Raw genomic sequence first — 17305 nt, forward strand, 5'->3', positions numbered from 1 at the left:
TCAAATATGCGAGAATCAAATATGTCCAAGATCGAAGATCACCGAAGAATAGATATAGAAGGCCGAGTTCAGAATGCCGAGTATAGATATAGATATAGGTTATTATATAGATATAGAATGCCGAGTTTATAATGCCGAGTTCAGAACTGCCAAGTATCAAATATGCAAGAATTTCATAACCGAGTTCAGAATTCAAAGATCCAAGATCACTGGAGTATAGATATAGAATGTCGAGTTTAGAATCAAGTATCAAATATGCAAGAATTTGAGAACCACCGAGTATCAAATATGCGAGAATTTCAGATCCAAGATCACGGAAGTGTAGATATAGAATGCGAAGGTGTGTATATATATATATATATATATATATATATATATATATATATATATATATATATATATATATTATTTGAATACCGAGTGCAGAACTGGAGCGAGGATATAGTTTTGAATGCTGAGATCAAAATAGATATAGAATGTCAAGTTCAGAACCGCCGAGTATCAAATATGCGATAATTTCAGAACCGAGTTGAATGTCGAGATCAGAATAGATATAGAATGTCAAGTTCAGATCTGTCGAGTATCAAATATGCGAGAATTTCATAACCGAATTAAGAAATCCAAGATCCAATATCACCGAAGTATAGATATAGAATGTTGAGTTCAGATATAGATATAGAATGTCGAGTTCAAAACCGCCAAGTATCAAATATGCGAGAATTTCATAACCAAGTTCAGAAATCCAAGATCTAAGATCACCGGAGTATAGATATAGAATGTCGAGTTCAGAATCAAGTATCAAATATGCGAGAATTTCAGAACCGCCGAGTATCGAAAGCCTTCATAGTTTAGGATTATTAATAACTATATAAATAACTATATAGGATTATTAATAACTATATAAATATTAACAACCAGATTATTTATATATATTACTGTATAAATATTATATTAATATTATAATAATTATATAAACTCCTCATATATATTAATTAATAATAAGAATAGCTCATAATAATATTAGATTATCATTATATTATTTAAATAATCTAATAATATAAAATTATAAAAAAAATAACAATTATATTGTATTATAATAATAATAATAATAATAATAATATTTTATTATAATATTATATTATTATAATATTATACAAATATAATGATTATTATTATTATAATATTATTAGGAGTTTATATTATTATTATAATATTATATAATATTTATATAATAATATATAGAAACAATCTTGTTAATATTTATATAGTTATTAATAATATTTGATTATAATATTATATTATTATTATATTATTATTATATTATTATTATATTATAAGATACAAATATAATTATTATTATAATAATAATATAATCAATATTATGATAATAAGAACGATAAAGACCAATTATTTATTATTTATAACTATATAAATAATAGCAACTATATTCTTATATAATTATATATTTATGATTATTATATTAATATTATTATAATAATATGAATTCATAACAATAATAATAATAATAAGAATATTATTATTATTATTATTATTATGCTTAGGCTTTAGTATTTTTAATATTATCTTAGGTTTTGTATACATAGGGTTAATTATTATCAATATTTAGGATTATTAATAACTATATAAATAACTACATAGGATTATTAATAACTATATAAATATTAACAACGAGATTATTTTTATATATTATTATATAAGTATTATATTAATATTATAATAATAATATAAACTCCTAATATATATTAATTAATAATAAGAATGGCTCATAATAATATTATATTATCATTATATTATTAAAATAATATAATAATATAAAATTATAAAAAAAATATATTAACAATTATATTGTATTATTATAATAATAATATCTGATTATAATATTATAATAATATTATAATATTATAATAATATTATATATTATAATAATATACAAATATAATTATTATTATATTTATAATAACGTAAATATGTTTCGAGTCCGCCGACGTTAATCATAATTGGCAATCTTTATTCATATTCATACATATAAGTGATCGGCAATTGCTTATCGGAGATCGAGCTTTGGGCTTCGGAGGAGGAGTAGCACAGCATTGATAAGGAAGGCAGACCCGACGATTTATGAATGCGGGGTATAATATTTGATATTCAACAAGCCGATTGCAATCGCACATCGATGAAGTCCCAAGATGCATATCAAATTCCCATTCGGAGTTCGCAGATGCAATTTTATTATTGGAAAGTGCGCTTTTCAAGAAAGGGGAAATATGATTGTTAAACGAATGTTTGCGGGTCTAAAAGCATAAATCAATTATAAGTGAGAAACAAACAATTTATTGATTTCTTAAATATTATCCTGCCTCCCTATGACAGCTCACAATTTATCGCAATTAGAGTTATGAAAAGGAAACAACTAAAACATAACGTTTGTGCCTCCCGAGATTTGCGATGCGACGTATCATTATGGCATTTAAGTATCACGATTTTGCAGTTACAGAAATCATTAATAGAGCAATTATGGTTGAATCCTACGAGGTTTTCATCCATAGTAGCATAACATATTAAAACCCGAATAGTGCATTAGCTTTGAACGAATTTTTCCTCTGTAACGGTCTTCTGTTTCCTTTTTCAGAGCAAGGCTGAATTCATCAATTGAGCAGAAATGTCGAAGAAATCAAAGAAAGTGAAGGTTCCCTCCATAATCAAGGACGAACCAGAAAATAGGGTATTCATATCTGATACTACCTGCCTCGGTCTGGGCAAGGCTTCATGGGAAATCATATATAATTTACTGGAAGCCGAGGATGCAGCAGAGATTGAAGAAGAAAGGGGAACAACAGATTCAAGCAACAAGTCAGAGAATACTCTAAAAGATTTGGCCAGCTCTTTTCTTCACAAAATAGCCGCCTGCACCAAAATATCACCCTACAATAACTTGGTCAGATGGGTAATTGAAAGTATCAGCATAACTGAAAGAGCATTCTTTACGGCTGATGGAAAGATGTTTGGGTCATTCAGGGTGGAAGATATCAAAAAGACGTACCATTTTCCGCACAGAAGCATTACAACGTGGCATTTATAGAAGCTTTCGCCAAGGAAAATGACCTGGAATCAGACCCTATCAGGCAGTGGAGGCATTTCACAAACAAACACAAGCACAAATCATTGGGTATGTACTCTGTCGACTCCTTAGCATCTCCTTACTGCTATGTTGGTGCTATGATATGTAGACTCTTTGGAGTCGTTGATTCAGCCAAGTTTTCTATAGAAATGGTGCCCTTAATGGAAGTGGTAGTTAACTCTTATATCATGGATTGGGCAACCATTATTTCTGATAAAATGGCCAATCAAATCCTTGATTACAGAAAAAACAGGTTTGTGACTACCCGGGTAATACCCCCATTTTATATGAGTGCCTACATCATGGATACCATCTGTTTTAATTCTGATTACCCCATTTTAGGCTGGAAATGGACTCCACAAGACCCAACCCCCATTCATCTCTATCATAAGTATTTATGGAAGACCCATTATAAAAACCATCTTTATAGAATCTGCCATGGTTTTGTCTTGCCCGTTCACTATGCTATATTCAACAAACCTGCTCCTCGGTTGTTCGATGAAGCCAGTGTCGATCTAACATCAATTGGTAGTTGGTTCGGTGAAGAGAAGTTCACCTATATCAGAGTTTTTGGCAGCACTGCAAATCCACATGTCCTCCCCTTATACATTCCTGATAAACTATTTGCCAGAGAAATAGCTTATCAGATAACAGAAGCAGGGATGTCCAGAAACCTAAAGGAGTCCAAAAAGCAAATGTGGCCAACATTCCCCCTCCGATGTGGTACTTATACACTGCATGACTTTAAACATGTAGAGAAGGAAGCTGAGAAAATTAAAATATTAAAGTTAGCAGTCATTCCAAAGATGCAGTATGATCCAAAAGCAATTGCCTACAACTTTACCTCTCGTGTCAAACTTGCCAAGTTTGAAAATGAGAAGGATGATTATGATGATTTATTCACTTCAGCTGAGTTATTTTCTCAATTAAAACATCTTGCAAAAATCAGATTGGGAGCAGAGGGGTTAGAGGGATTTCTAAAGTCCAGAACACAGAGGTTGCAAACTATACCTCTGGACTTAAATACCACCCCTATGGTGCAACATGAGGGCCACAGTGAAGGAGAAACTATAGAGAAGACTCTTGAAAAGGAAAAGAACCATGAAAGGTAGAAAAGTCCTGAGAAGGATCGGACAAATGAAGGGATTAGTGAGATCCTTGATACTAATGTTACTATTGATCCTACTTTAATCAAGGAATGGGAGCAGTTTGAACTAATCATAAAAAACATGAATGACTCCAAAGAACTCACTACATCAAAATCACCAGAACCTGAGGTTACTAATGTTCCAATTCAAGGGGCAATCGGCACACACAAAATTCAGCAGGATATTGAAATAATTCCAGAAAATCCCACAGAGGAGATTGTTCTGAAAATACAAGAAATACCACCACAAGATGTATTCTACAGTCCAAAGCATAGGGTTGTGGTCAAGACACAGAGGAAAAAGAGGAAAATTGATCAAAGACCTCTTTCAACTCCTCTTGTCGAACCGATGAGCGTGGTATGGAAAGACTCAGAAATCAATCCTTCTGAGGATTTAACGAAATTATCTCAGTATGTAGGGGCTTACATAGCCACAACAATGGACAAAGCCTCAGAAGTTAGTCAGCTAATCAGAGAAAAGTACCAGAGGATCAATCAACTTGAAATGCAATCAGTAGAAGAACAGTAAAGGATTAGTAAGCTTGAACAGCAGCTAGCAGAGCAGAGACAGCAAAATGAGCAATTAAAAGAGTAGTTGAATCTGGAGAAACAGAAGATTGATCAGCAGGCTCTCCAAAAACAACAGAAATTGTCTCAAGAGATGAGCAAGCTTCATATGGAAATTGAACAGGAAAAGAAGGCTAAGGAAGATCAAATTTCAAAACTGCAATTATAGATAGAAAAGTATAAAGGTTCTCCACAGGTTAATGAATTCAAGAAAGAAGCCTTGGAAGTAACCAAATCCTTATCCCAGTAGTTAAACATCCTTTTCCATGATATATATCTTTGGCTGACCCTTTGTGTGACATCTCTGCATCACTGATTGATAAGGCAGTTGACACCCGACTGGAGTTGGAAAAATTAGATGAAAAGATATCAAATTTTCTCTCTTGGCAAGATTCAGAAGAGAGCAAGGCTGCCAATTTGCCTAAAATACAACAATCACACAAGGAAATCTTGTTTTCAGAGTGGGAATCACAGATAATGAAAGTCGAGAGGGCGACTTCTAGAGCCAGAGAAATAATGAACGGAGTAATAAAATTAGTAAATGACAATTTATATATGGCTAATTTGGTCTCCGATTGCTCTCCAGGAAAACTTCTGAAAGCAAAAGTACTAGAACATCAATGGGATAGGATCTGGAAAATAGAGAGAAACAAATCGGAGAACTGCAAAATTTGACATGGGATGCATTCTGGCTTTTTCTAGTCAAGCCACATAGCCAACAGATGGCCATGAAATGCCTTTCCGATGCAGTCAACCGAATGATTCCCGAACTCTCTGATGCCACCTACACAGCGCAGCTACATTCCAGGATGAGCCATCCTCTGGAAGTCCAGCCAATGCTCGCAATTTGTCAACTGCAAGAACAAGAAAGGAAGCAGATTCAATGAATTAGTCCAATCGCTATCACACTACTATTTTTATATAGCAAATCTTAGATTTTCATGTTTACAGTTTTAATAGCACATAACGATTTTTATTGGTAGTTAGTTTCTATTTTTATTATTTAAAGACCCTTTCATGTATTTCGAAAGGGTCCTCAATTTCTATAAAACTTGACTTGGGAAGTTGCACTCCTATACTTCTAAATATTTTTTTTATCAAGAGTGGATGTTTTTGTCTTATTTCCTTATGTGAATTAACATGTCTTTCAAAATTTGCTATTGTTGATATATATGTATGTTTTTCAAATATTATTAGGAGTTTATATTTTTTGTACTTCTAAATATTTTTTTTATCAAGAGTGGATGTTTTTGTCTTATTTCCTCATGTGAATTAACATGTCTTTCAAAATTTGCTATTGTTGATATACATGTATGTTTTTCAAATATTATTAGGAGTTTATATTATTTATATAATATTTATATAATAATATATAGAAATAATCTGGTTGTTAATATTTATATAGATATTAATAATATTTTATTATAATATTATAATAATATTATATTATTATTATATTACTATAATAATATACAAATATAATTATTATTATAATAATAATATAATCAATATTATTATTATTATTATTATTATTATTATATAATCAATATTATTATTATTCCTTACAATCCTTATGACAATTCCATGTTGGACCATGGTCGATATCATAATAAACCATGTTTGGCTCATGAATAATAAACCCAAGCGATTGATATTATAAACCCAAGGGATTAATACTAAAACCCCAAGGGATTATGAACCAAAGGGAATACTATTAAACAAAAGGGACTAATAATATAAACCCAAGGGAATAATAAACCCAAGGCATTGATATAATAAACCCAAAGGAACAATAAACCCAACGGATTATTATTTATTCTCATGGTGAGACAATCCTTGTCACAATGTGACATTCAAGCATGGTTAGCTATGATTGACAATGGTTTACCATGATAAATATTATAAACCTAAGGGAATAATAAACCCAGGCATTAATATGAGAAACCCAAAGGAATTTTTGTAGCTTATATTGTGTTTTAAGTTTATTTATCAGTTATATCACTAGCGGAGGTCTAAAAATCATTGCAAGGGTTCATCCTTAATGAAGCTCTCTTATTTTCTTTACATTCTCAGAGTCTAAGGGAAATGAAGTATTTTGTCTATTATACATCGAACTGGAAAAAGAAAGAGGTGTAAAAGAATCGGCCCCAATATAGGCAAGAATTAAATCAGCTCATAATATAAGAAGTTATATGGAGCGGTCCCCGTATATATATATATATATATATATATATATATATATATATATATATATGACTAATGCAAATAAATCGCAATTACAAAAGTGCAAGGGGTAGGTTTTTACCACAGGAATCACTGATTTCCAATTGTGATGAATAGTGTGGACCCAAACACATTTACATTTTGTTGTAAAGTCTCGACGGGTCCGCAGTTATATGTATGTACATATATAAATATTGTTGATTGTGATTAATGGTGGTGGACCCGAAACATATTTACGTTGTGTTTAAAATCTTGGCAGGTCCGCAAGGTGTTGAATACATTTGTTGGTGCATTCAATGATTGTCGATTGCGATATGGGTAAGCCGGACCCGAAACATATTTACGTTATGTTTTAACAGCCCAACGGCTCCGTAAAACGTTGAATACGTATGTTGGTGCATTCAATGATCAGCGATTGCGATTTGCGATCGCGGGCCGGACCCGAAAGGTATATTCATTATGGTTGTAAGTCCCATTAGGTCCAGCATGTCGAAAAATATTTTTATGATTGTGCATTTTATATATTTCAATTATAAAGAGATTATAATAGAAATGATTGTCGATTGCGATATGGGTAAGCCGGACCTGAAAGCCTATGTATTATGTTTCATGACTGTGGTGGGTCCATCATATCAACGATATAATAGATATATATATATATATATATATATATATATATATATATAGATATATATATATATATATATATATATATACATATATATATATATATATATATATATATATATATATATATATATATATATATATATATATATGGGGAAATGCCGATTGCTGATTGCGATGAGGGGTATGCCTTAACAGTCGTGCTAACAGTATTAAAAGTGGGAAAAGCACAGTTTATGTTATATTTTCAAAAGCGTAAATACAAAAGATTTATATATAAATCCAATATTATTAAGGGTGCATAAAGGGCTAATTGCGATTGCGACTGATTGTGATTGTGATTGCGATGGTCTGAGATGTTCTAGTCATACATGTACCAAGCACTAAAGACCAAGTTTCCAGGTCCTTCATTTAAAGACCCAACATATATTTAAGTTACAAATAAGTGACAGTAAATAATATTTATTAATGTCTTAAGCACAATTTCCCTAAAGCCAGAAAGAGATTTATTTAAACATTTTTTTAAAGAAATATAGACAAATATTATAAACATTGAAATAAACATGATGGACCATCATTGATTTTCATATTGAGACAATCCTTATGAAAATTCCATGTTGGACCATGCTCAACATCATAATAAACCATGTTTGACTCAGGAATAATAAACCCAAGCGATTGATATTATAAACCCAAGGGATTAATACTAAAACCCCAAGGGATTATGAACCAAAGTGAATACTATTAAACAAAAGGGACTAATAATATAAACCCAAGGGAATAATAAACCCAAGGGATTGATATAATAAACCCAAAGGAATAATAAACCTAAGGGATTATTATTTATTTTCATGGTGAGAATCTTTGTCACAATGTGACATTCTAGCATGGTTGGCTATGATGACAATGGTTTACCATGATCGATATTATAAACCAAAGGGAATAATAAACCCAAGGGATTAATATGAAAAACCCAAAGGAATAATTAAATGAAGGGATTAATACTAAGACCCCAAGGGATTATGAACCCAAGGGAATAATATTAAATCCAAGGGACTAATATTATAAACATTAAAATACACATGATCGACCATCATTGATTTACATATTGAGACAATTCCTATCACAATTCCATGTTGGGCCATGGTTGAAATTATAATAAACCATGTTTGACTCGAGAATAATAATAAACGCAAGGGACAAATATTATAAACCCAATGTCTATAAACCCTAAGACAAATATTATAAACTTTGAAATAAACATGATGGACCATCATTGATTTTCATATTGAGACAATCCTTATGACAATTCCATGTTGGACCATGCTAAACATCATAATAAACCATGTTTGACTCAGGAATAACAAACCCAAGCGATTGATATTATAAACCCAAGGGATTAATACTAAAACCCCAAGGGATTATGAACCAAAGTGAATACTATTAAACAGAAGGGATTAATAATATAGACCCAATGGATTGATACAATAAACCCAAAGGAATAATAAACCCAAGGGATTATTATTTATTTTCATGGTGAGACAATCCTTGTCACAATGTGACATTCAAGCATGGTTGGCTATGATTGACAATGGTTTACCATGATCGATATTATAAACCTAAGGAAATAATAAACCCAAGGGATTATGAACCCAAGGGAATAATATTAAATCCAAGGGACTAATAGTATAAACGCAACATATATAAACCCTAAGAAAAATATTATAAACATTAAAATAAACATGATCGACCATCATTGATTTACATATTGAGACAATTCCTATCACAATTCCATGTTGGACCATGGTCGACATTATAATAAATCATGTTTGAGTCGAGAATAATAATCCCATGGGACTAATATTATAACCCCAATATTGATAAACCCAAGGGACTAATATTATAAGCCCAAGCGAATAATAAACCCAAGGGATTATTATTTATTTTCATGGTGAGACAATCCTTGTCACAATGTGACATTCAAGCATGGTTGGCTATGATTGACAATGGTTTACCATGATATATATTATAAACCTAAGGGAATAATAAACCCAAGGGATTAATATGAGAAACCCAAAGGAATAATAAACGCAAGCAATTGATATTATAAACCCAAGGGATTAATACGAAAACCCCAAGGGATTATGAACCAAAGGGAATACTATTAAACAAAAGGGACTAATTTATTATAAACCCAAGGGAATAATAAACCCAAGGGATTGATATAATAAAACCAAGGGATTATTATAAACCCAAGGGATTAATACTAAAACCTGAAGGGATTATGAACCCAAGGGAATAATATTAAACCCAAGGGACTAATATTATAAACCCAACATTCGTAAACCCAAATATAAATATTACAAACAGTAAAATAAACATCATTTATCTTCATAGTTAGAAAATCCTTGTGACAATGTGACATTCAAGCATGGTTGACCATGGTTGGCTATGATTAACAATGGTTTACGATGATCGATATTCTAAACCCAACATTTGTAAACCCAAATATAAATATTACAAAGACTAAAATAAACATGATTTATTCATGGTGAGGAAATCCTTGTGACAATGTGACATTCAACCATGGTTGACCATGATTGATATTATAAACATGAGGTAATAATAAACCCAAGTTATTGATATTATAAACCCAAATGAATAATAAACCCAAGGGATTAATACTAAAACCCCAAGGGATTATGAACCCAAGGGAATAATATTAAACCCAAGGGACTAATATTATAAACCCAACATTCGTAAACCCAAATATAAATGTTACAAACAGTAAAATAAACATCATTTATCTTCATGGTTAGAAAATCCTTGTGACAATGTTACATTCAAACATGGTTGACCATGGTTGGCTATGATTGAAAATGGTTTACCATGATCGATATTATAAACCTAAGGGAATAATAAACCCAAGGGATTAATATGAGAAACCGAAAGGAATAATAAAATGAAGGGATTACTACTAAAACCCCAAGGGGTTATGAACCGAAGGGAATGATATTAAACCCAAGGGACCAATATTATAAACCCAACATATATAAACCTTAAGACAAATATTATAAACATTGAAATAAACATGATGGACCATCATTGATTTTCATATTGAGACAATCCTTATGACAATTCCATGTTGGACCATGCTCGACATCATAATAAACCATGTTTGACTCAGGAATAATAAACTCAAAAGATTGATATTATAAACCCAAGGGATTGATATAATAAACCCAAGGGATTATCATTCATTTTCATGGTGAGACAATAAATAGAATTAAAGCCATAAATACATTGATATGAATACATGAATTTAACCAACATTGCAACCACAGAAAGAACATTGAGTCTTAACATATATTTGTTGTTTTTTCTACATCAAATAATCCACTACAAAATTGAATTTCAAAACTATAAAAAAGGTCACAATGTTATTAGTTTTATTTCATAGTGATATGGACTTCAATCGCTCCTCTTCCTTCTTCCTAATTGTAACATATGTGCTATCTTTCATCTTGGCATAATGTTGGAAAGAAAAAGGTGGTGCAATGTGTAAACCATCTATTGATTACACTCTTGATATGGCAGTGAAGGTAAGGCCTTGCTGATCTTTATTCCTGATATCAACTGACACTCATTCTAAAGTCAATCCCTGCAAATTGTGGATTGCAAGAGCCCATGCCATCTTCAAAGGAATTTGTTTTTGATTTCCTCTTATCACTGGGGTGATAGGGACAATGTTTGGATTGCTTGCATCAAATGGAACACCAACATACTTATAAAAAAAAACAGTTGTGAACATTGGAAGTCGAGGTGGCTTAGAGGTAGGCCGATAGAATATATCCTTAACAAAACCAAATGCACCATTCACCAAGCTAGCTTCAAACCATAAATTACATGTCAACATAACACACTGACCATGACACAACAAAACTTCATAGTCCAATTGATCATCTTCAACACCACAAATTTCTGAACACCTTGAATATTCAGCGACACATCATGCAATTGGAGAATTTAATGATTTTAACATATGCTTATTATGCAAGGACACCAAATTATTTGTTGGAAACATGTGAACTGTTGCATTAAATAAATCTCTTTCTGTAGGATGCAACCTCATATCAGCCCGAGATATAAGAAAGTCCCAATCTTCAATAACAGATTCTAAGTTTCTTATGAGAACTCTACGAAAACAAGATTGTTTCTCATTATTTCCTTGTTGGCAAAATATTGTGTCAAGAGTGACAACAATGTTGAATTTGTTCCACAAGACTTTCCCTGCTGTATTACCTGCATACAAAGGCTTATCTCTCACAGGAGGAAGTTGGCCAAGGTCACCCACAAGGATGATGGATCTCCCACCAAAAGGACAATTCTTTTTCTCTAGAAATGCTTCTCGTAATCAAGCATCTATTTGCATAAACAACCTTGATCCCAGAAAGCTCATTTCACCAATCAATATATATCTAACATGTCGCATTTCTTCTTGGAATACTTCAAGTGACTACCTGTATAGTGGTTGAATATCTTTAATTGGAATTTTAGAGCTGAATGTATTATTTTTTCATGTATATCAAAAGCAGTTACTCTTGTTGGCGCAAGAACAAGCAAAGGGCTTCTCTCTTGACGAATTAGAAAGAGCTTCAAAAATACAATGGATAAGGAAATACTTCCCAGTGCCCATAGTGCTTCGAATAATCATAAGAAGAGCTTCACAAATTTCATATGCAACAAAGTGCCTTAACACAATTTCAAAAGCAAGTCATTGTTTTTCCGACAAAGAATCTGGAGATGCAAATGTTCTGTTTGAAAGGTCAACAATATCGCCCACTGATTTTGCATTCCTTATAAAATTAATAGCTTCCTCTACAACATCATCAGAAATAGTTGTACTTTCCCAGTCAAAGGATATATCAAAGTCCCTTCGACTAAGGATGTTAAGATCAGAAACATTCACATCGTTTGGTGGAACCAAACGAGAGAAAATCTGCCATTCTTGAAAATCATCTTCAACATTCATTTCCTAGTTAGAAAAATCACCATGTTCTTCATCTTCAATATTGTCTATAATTGATGGGTGTCGATCAACATGCCATGCTCGATATTGAAAATTACTCCAACTTTCAATAATAATTTCAGTTGAAAGGCCAATTTCTACAGAAATGTCATGAAATGGCTTGTATAATAGCAATTCTGACCAGCAAAAGGTTTCAAATTCCTCTAAAGCCTCACCAAGAATAGAATAAAACCGTGGCCAAACCCAAACAATAGCATGAACATCTCTAGGCTTCCATGGATCTTGTTTATGCTTGCTATCAAATGTCCAAGATATTGTTGTTTCTATCAAAGATAGATGTTCAAGGAAAAAAAGGTCTCTTCTGATAATGTTGAATGCAAGTATTCTGAGATGAACATTGCAAGCTATCCCTTGATATTTTCCTAAAAACCTTTCTTCCAACATTTAAGGAAACAAATTTCCGACTACAAACAACAAGAGGTAGCTTAAGCAACATATGGCATGTTTCTTGTGCTCCAATGTCACGGTCAACAATCGTTTCTGCAAGAAATTTTCTATATGCACATAAATCATGATCCTCATAGCCAATAGAATTTGAAATTCTAGTTAACATATGATGATAACTTTCAGACCTTTTTTCTGCTTTCGATGCATACCTAGCATTGTATTTCAACACATCATAGTGAGAAAGCACTGGATGGAAATCAACATTTGTACACCACATTGTTAGAAGGTCAATGTTATGTACATTAAGCCTATCATCATTTCTTGTTGGCTCATATTTTTTTCTTCCTTGATCATCTATGAACAATCTTGATTCACCGCAAAGATCCCATGGAGCATTGTACTGACATGTTAGAATAGCGCCCTTTTTGTGCAAACAAGAATCCACAGTACACTTTGTGTGCCTTTGGACATGGTTTAACAATTTTTCGTAATCATTATGAGGATTGCAAGAGAAAATCTGACCAATATTCAATAGGCAAGGGTCATCATTGAGGCTTCGTGGAACCATTACATTGTGACAATGTATATCACACGGATTCCATGCAGTTACATATTTGTCAAGGAACATCTTTGCAAGTTGTACATTAGAAGTGTTTGACCAATCAAGTATTTCCATGTTAGGAGCACCTTCTAACCATAGGAAACCATGGATATGCGGTGAATCTCTATGTTTCCACTCATATCTGAAATAAATGAACATATAGTTACTACAAACAATATAAATAGAATCACAATAAAAGTTGAAAAAGTACAACAACAACAACAAAAATTCAACACAAACCTGTACTAAAAGTATTTAGCTTTAAGATATTTTTGGATAACTTCCTCTCGAAAAATATTGAATTTGTGGTGCATAAATGCTGCAACAATATGAGGGTACTAGATAATATTCTCAATTTTCATACAATGCTCATTTGAAGAACGAGAATGTGAATGTACAGGCATGAGGTTATGTAACTCTGGCCACTTTGTGTCAATTGCACTCAAAGTAAAAAATAAATATGGACATCCTAACTGAGTAATCATGTCTGTCAATTCAGATCGAAACTTAGTCTAGTATGCCCTTGTACCTCTCAGAGAAAAACCAAACTGCATAAGATGCTTAGCCAACTTATTATCTGGTAAATCAGATAGGTTGGTGACGCAACTCCTCAATTGTTGTAAGTGAGTTATCATGTAAATGTTTCTTTGAAAAAGCTGCAACAGTTGCTTGGCTCCAATGCCACATTATCATGTTTAATAGGTAATATCGAAATCGAAGATGACTTCCAAATCTTTGATCATAGTACCTAAGAAGATGCAATGCATACTCATGAACTTCAATATTACAAATACGTGGTTGCAACCAATCAGCATCACCAGTGGGAAACAATGTTGGGAATGCCATATCAAACAGCCCCTCTATATTATATGCATTCACTGGAGAGGTTCCAATAGTGGGCCAATCCATGTCTGGAACATGTGAAGAATGAACATTATCAAGAAATGCTCTAATTTCTTCCACTTCTCTTTGTTCATTTGGTAGGCAAGCAACAAAGGAAGAAGGATGAGAGGGAAAATTCTCAGCATGAAACTCTTCATTATTTGTTTTATTGATCTCATATTCTTCAATATGACAATCAACAAATTTGAGCTTGGAGGAGACATCTATTGATCATTCGGGCAGAGCATTCACTGAATCATAATCAACTACTACATCTCGATAGTATTGATCACGCTGGATTTTGAAAAGCAATGCATCCATCACTCGAGATCTTTCGACATAACATTCATAATATTTAGACTCAGCGCCATGTCTCCTCACAATTAGAAAGTCAATATCTTCAACATGTTGGGGAAGGCTTCTTACAATTGTAGAAATATCTTGAGGAAAGCTAATTGTATTACCACTATACTTATATTGCCCACCTCGAGCATGTGTCACTTGCAAAATGGGATTCACACGTGCTACTAGCATTTCCTCAACTTGAGTAAGAACTCTTAAAATATGAGGTTGCTCACCAGGATCCATGTTATTATATCGATAAAAACGATGGGCTCCTCTTTCACTCTTACATCATCTGCAAACAGGTCCTTAAGAATGTCTCACAACAAGGATTCTGAGATATGATTCCTGGCAAATATGGCACATCTGGACAACTGACAAGTTATCTATCTTGCTCAAAACCTTTTATGCACTGCAATCATGTTTTCATCAAAATTAATATGATCTCTACTCGCCGAACCATGTTGAAAACCATTTCAATGAGTAAAATCTCTTCTAATATTTACTTCATCTTCAAGAACATGACATTCACTTCGCAAATTTGAAGCATGTGGAATGGATCTATGAGAATGCCTTTCCAAATATATGGTGTGCATTTCACGAACCTGAGAGGATGTAAAGGTCTCTTTGTCATAAAAGACTTTAAAATTTAATTTCCAACTAAGTATAAATGAAGAAAATGAAAAAGAATCAAATGCATTCAAAATTTACATTTGTGTCTTCATGTGGATGAGGGTTATGAGATGGTTGCTCTTGGATTCTAAGAACAGTGGATGGAACATTTTTGCATGTAGTTTCTTTACCTCTATTCAAATGAGTTGTTTCCTATTTCAAAAAAGTAAAATATGTTATAAAACTCAATGTCCAAAAAAGAAAGATTCAAAAATTGAAAATAAATCAAATACATTGAACATCTACAATAGTTTTACAATTTGATCTTTTGGATTCCAATTGGCCAACCTAAGGAGATGACATCATGGTTTCTCCATGAAATGTTACAAAACACAATTTCAAGGCAACTCTAAATGAGAAAATGAGAAAAATATCAAATGCACTCAACATTTACATTTGTTTGGTGATGTGGATGAATGCTATGAGATAGTTCCTCTTCACTTCTAACATCAATAGATGTAACATCTACGAATTTAACTTCTATGCCTCTATTGGAATGACTTCTATCATGTTCAAAGAAAATAAAAGACGCCATAAAATTCAATGTCTAAGCAATTAAAAATTTAAAAAATGAAAAGCAAATCAAAAACACTGAAAATTTACATTAGTCTGGAATGTAGCTGAACAACCACTATTGTAGCGAAAACGAAAATATAATTGTGTTACCTCCACTGTGCCACGCGAATGCTATCAAGGATGGCTGATTCTCTTGGTGGGACAACATTACTTTGAGAAGCAGGATTTGAAGGTATTTTGTTTCAAGCAGCTGGATCCAAATTATCAAACAAATGGCCAAGTAAACTATCATTCAAATCATCACACAGAATGTCATCATTACCTCCAGCATGGATTTTTTCCAACCTTTGGCCATCAGAACATGCAATTGAACACACAGAAGGGTTAGGGTGGACATTTGCATGCACAATATTGATATGGCGCGCTTCCCAACTGCAAGATGTTCCCCAATGTTATGAACATTTTCAAAAGAGCATCGAACAACAAGATTATGTTGAGGAGGAGCATATCCTGATAATGAACTATCAACAGGAAATGTTCTTTCCATTATATCGTCCATACTACGATACTTACAAGGAACTATAGAATCATTTTGAAGAGTGGCTTCACTCGTTTTTCTCTTATATGCAGCTCTCCTATGCTCATTTATCGCATCCTTATTTTGTTGATACCATAAACGATGACTTTCATTAGACCTCTCACGTGACTGTGATGACAAAGTTCTTTTTCTTGTACACATGCTTGTGCCTTCAGATGACATGTCTACAATGAATAATAATTATTCATTATGGAATCATAAACATGGAACATAAAAAGTGTATATCTTATTTTTTTCCAACCATATAAACTTATGAAAATGTATAAGGCTTTTTCCAAATGCCTAAAAACAAAAACAAAAAATTTCAAAATGGCAAAAAAAACAAATGAATTCTTCCAAATGGCTTAAACAAAAAAAAGTCTAAATTTCCATGTATCATATTATAATCAAAATGGAACCCATACTATTGTGACACAAGAATCTAAAAATTTGGAACTATATATACTATCAAAATATAAATATAAATATTAAAATGAACATAAACATATAACACTATTTGAGAATCAATGACAAAA

This window comes from Pinus tabuliformis, chromosome 7 (genome assembly GCF_031772625.1).
Source record: "Pinus tabuliformis cultivar Carrire ecotype Pingquan chromosome 7, CPIR1, whole genome shotgun sequence".
NCBI lineage: Eukaryota > Viridiplantae > Streptophyta > Pinopsida > Pinales > Pinaceae > Pinus > Pinus tabuliformis.